Source organism: Triticum urartu, chromosome 5, assembly GCF_003073215.2.
Source record: "Triticum urartu cultivar G1812 chromosome 5, Tu2.1, whole genome shotgun sequence".
NCBI lineage: Eukaryota > Viridiplantae > Streptophyta > Magnoliopsida > Poales > Poaceae > Triticum > Triticum urartu.
In genome coordinates, this window is record NC_053026.1 from 306,457,169 (window position 1) to 306,461,271 (window position 4,103).

Here is a 4,103-nt window from a genome sequence, read left to right on the forward strand (position 1 = left end):
CTTGGGTTTTCAATTTGAACTTCTTCATTTTTAGTTTTTCAGAAACAGGAAAAAATATTCTTTAATTAACTTTCAATTTCATTATTGTTTCTATTTGAACTTCTTGTTTTTATTTTATTTAAATGGGTTAAAATTTATTTTGTTTTTCCGTAAATTTGTGTCGTGTTTGTGGTAAACTTTTCAATTGTTGTTTTTTTCTTAAAGTGGTTTTGTTTTACATATAAACTCCCAGGAGTTGATTGTGTTAATTTTTCCAAAAAAAGTTTCACATAAAGGAAATATATGATAGTTTTCTTTATGCATATCAATTTCGTACACCAAATTTTCTATCATGTTACATATTCTTGAACATTTTTATTTATTATATCTAAACTTATTTCTTTTTATACACAAAAATAAAATAAAACCACCTTTTTTTGCATGAATACACACAGAATACAAGCACACAGGGAGAGGAATGCATGTGATTTAGTATATTTGAATTTATTTGTTAAAGAGCATGGATGCTTGACCAAAAGAACGAGCACCACCATGGCAGAGAAGCTCGGCTTCCTCGTGCCATTGTGTTCGGCGACGAGTTTTTCTGAGCTCGCCACGTGCTACCGAAGTGCTCTTTGTACTGCCGCTGAAGTCCAAATCCACCTCGTCCTGAAGTGTGAACTACTATATTGTTACGTACTAGCAAACATAATCAAACAATTATTCGCCACAAGTTTGGTTTCTCTATACCAGTGTGTGTCCTTTTTCCTCCGTCCTCTCACCATCACACATTTCTTATCATATCATGTAAAGGAAAGAATAGCAGTACTTGGTTCAGAGGAAGGAGTCTACAAGAAGAAAGGAAGTGGTTTACAGAAAAGTGCATACACTTTGGTCATGAGGCAGAGACATCCTGTAGTTCATTCTTTTCTGTACTAGCAGTAACAAGGAAGTAGCCTACGGCGGAGCTAGAGGAGGCCAGTGGCAATGGTGCACGGGCTTCTCCTCGCCTCACCGCACACCCTAATTTGCACCAGTACCTACTACTACTGCTCCTCTTGGTCAGATCGAGCATGGCCAACCTGACAATCAACAACAACAGCAGCAGGCCAGTCTAATTATGTGTGTATCGGTTTAAAATAATGACAACAAAGAGAGATAAAATGGCTAACGATATTTTGTTTCGCCTATTGAAAATATTTCTTGGATGTCTTTTGGAGAGTGGATTTTTTCACCCAACTCTTTTGGAGAATGGACTGCAGAATTTCAATTTGACTGGTCCACCATTTCCATGCGTAGGTCAATGAGTTTGTGAAGCGTGCTTGAGCTGCGAAGATCCATGCTTACATAATTGGCCAACTGAAGAAGGAGATGCCTGCAATGATGGGGAAATCCAAGGCTCAACAGCGACTTGTTGACAACTTACAAGATGAGTTTGCAAAGGTACTTCCATACAAAATAGCGTCCCAAGATGAAACCAAATGATATTCAGCTACGCTTGCATCTTGATTAATAAGTTGCCTCTTTTCTGCACAATGTGCTCGCTCCATTGACACCTGAGATGTATTGGAAACAGGTCCAGAGGGAGTATCACCTTCTGGCGGGCGACTTCCTCGATGTGGAGCACTTGAAGCAGGTGCTGACTCGGTACAGCATCGACAAGTTTGAGAAGATCACGCCCAAGATGGTGCAGGCCGTGGACGACATGCTCGCGCACGACATCCCGGACCTCCTCAAGAACTTCAGCAACCCCTACTAGTGAACTTGTTGCTAACCTCTCGTTAGTTGCAACTTGTTCCTCAAGTGTGTTCGTCTGCCATGACTCATGATGGAAGTAGGCAAGCATGAGAAACCCAGGCCCTTGTGTGGCAAAAGTGATAAACGTGTTACACAATGTTCAGAGATGCATTGGCTCTTTCATTTTGTCTTCAGTGTTGTACTGGCGTATCCTATGCACCATTGACAACTGTTCAGAATAGATACCTTGGTGGGAGAATTCAAGATGAATAGGGACTATAGTAGGACTTGTGTTTTTTGGGGCAATTTTGGCAGAAACATACATGGATTGGCCAGTTTCAAAATTGCAGAAATGAAGTTTAGAAGGAAGAAACATTTCCTGAAAGAAATCCATGTGTGGCAGCAGAGCAGACGCTACCCGCCTGCTACCATGTGTGGCTGTGTCAGCTCCCAACAATCTCATCCACAAATCGTGTGTCGTAGAAAAACGGCGCAAGCAAGATTGACCGCACGGCAGGCACTGGCAAGCCAGGCGGGAGCGTCGGCGAATATCAACATCTGAAATCTTCCCCTGAAATATATAATAGAGTTTACAACAATGTTCTTATCTGTACGGATGCTTGCACACCAATCTGGACTGCAACGGGAGGATGAGGATGTGCATGCCTCTGCCGGCAGAGCACGCGAGCGCACACACACATATCGACACACATGAGCATGCACACATCGAATTGAAGCTATTCTAAAAAAGCAAGAGGAATTCCAACAATCTTGTTCGACCTTGCACGAGAATTTTGTTCGACCTGGCCGATGAGTATTATCCGAACGTTCCAAGAAAATCAAGAGAAGAAGATAGAAAGAATGTGTTTCTCTGCTTGTCTACAGCCGTCGGGGAGGAGATGAGAAGATAACCCCGTTTTGTTCACCTATAGCAGCCGGATAGGAGGATAGAGGCGCCCGACCACGAGCAGATGGAAGGTCAGATAGAGGGAGGAGAAACGGGGGGTCCTGGGTTTCGGCTGGGGAGCGGGACGGGGCGGATGCCTCGCCGGTGTCCGGGGAGCATGGCGGATGGCTCGCCGGCAGCCAGGGAGCGGAGCAGCGAGAGGCAGGTGCGACGTCCGATGGGTCACGCGTGTCGGGGCTGGAGGAGGGAGGTGCCTTGGGAGGTGGCTCTCTGGCGACGGGGGAGGAGGAACTCTGACGACGGTGGAGGAGGCGGGGTGCGGCCGTGGCGGTGGTAGGGAGGTCGGGGTCCGGTTGTGGCGCGGCGGTGGGGAGGTCTGGGAGGTCGCGCAGTGGCGGGGATCTGGGGAGGTTGCCGCGATGGTGGTGGAGCAGGGGAGCGAGGATGCCGGCGATGGTGGGGGTGCGGGGGAGGAAGGGCCGCAGCGGCGGGGAAGGAAGCGCGGGGCGGCGGGGGAGGAAACGCTGCGGCGGTGAGGGAAGTTGACTGGGATCCCACGGCCAACGCTGCCAACTGCCCCGGCGTGCCGCCGGCGCCATCTCCCCCAGGGTGTCGCTGCCGCCATTCCTCGCCGCCAAGATCCAACCTCGCCGGCCACCGACGCACCCGCGGATCGGCGGCCACCCTCTCGAGCAGGATCACACGCGGATCGGCGGCCACCGTCTCGAGCAGGGTCACACGCGGGCCACCCCCCGAGCCATCCCCTGCCCGTCGACGGGTCACCGTCCCTGGATCCACGCCCCTCCTCCACCTCCTCCTCTCGGTGGGGCTCTGTAACCGAAGCGCCCAAGCAGTTCACCGTCGCCACATTGGGCCGTTCAACGACACACCACCTGACCACCAGGACTGTCGCCACTGCAGTGCCAAGATCCACACTTCCACCATGCTCTGGTGAAGTCCTGGCTCCAATTTTTGGAGGGTTCAAATTGTCTTTTGATTCAGTTTCTTCTTTGTTTTGCCTACTGAATGGATCAAGAACATCACTTGGTAGTTTCAGCATCTTCCGTGCTCTCAGCTCATCTCATTTTTGTGTTGGTGAAATGGATCAGAATCTCACTTTTATGTTGGTGAAATGGATCAGATGTTGGCACGATCCGGGCTCTCTCGGCAACTGGGGTTGCTCTCTTTCCTCAACCATATGGCTAGCAAAAAGACTGTAACTCCAACCACCAGGGTCATTCCCAATTCCTATGAAGTTCAGACTTGAAAAAACATGGAGTTCAACCTGACCGTGTTAGTTGAATCACTCGTGGATCAACGTCAAGAAGGAGCATCGCTGCTGCCCAACATAGCCACGGCAAGGGGACACAAAAACAGTGCATTTTTTTAATTAACACTACCTCACCTCTAATAGAGCTTGTTGCTCCCTTCATGTATCTGTGTGCTTAGCTTGTTATAATCCCCCATAGAAAAACATAAG

The 4,103-nt window shown here is 48.5% G+C and overlaps 1 pseudogene; it reads left to right on the forward strand.

The window, feature by feature from the left end:
• The first annotated feature begins 531 nt into the window (after positions 1-531).
• Positions 532-1,738, forward strand: LOC125507000 (annotated as a pseudogene).
• The last annotated feature ends 2,365 nt before the right edge of the window (positions 1,739-4,103 follow it).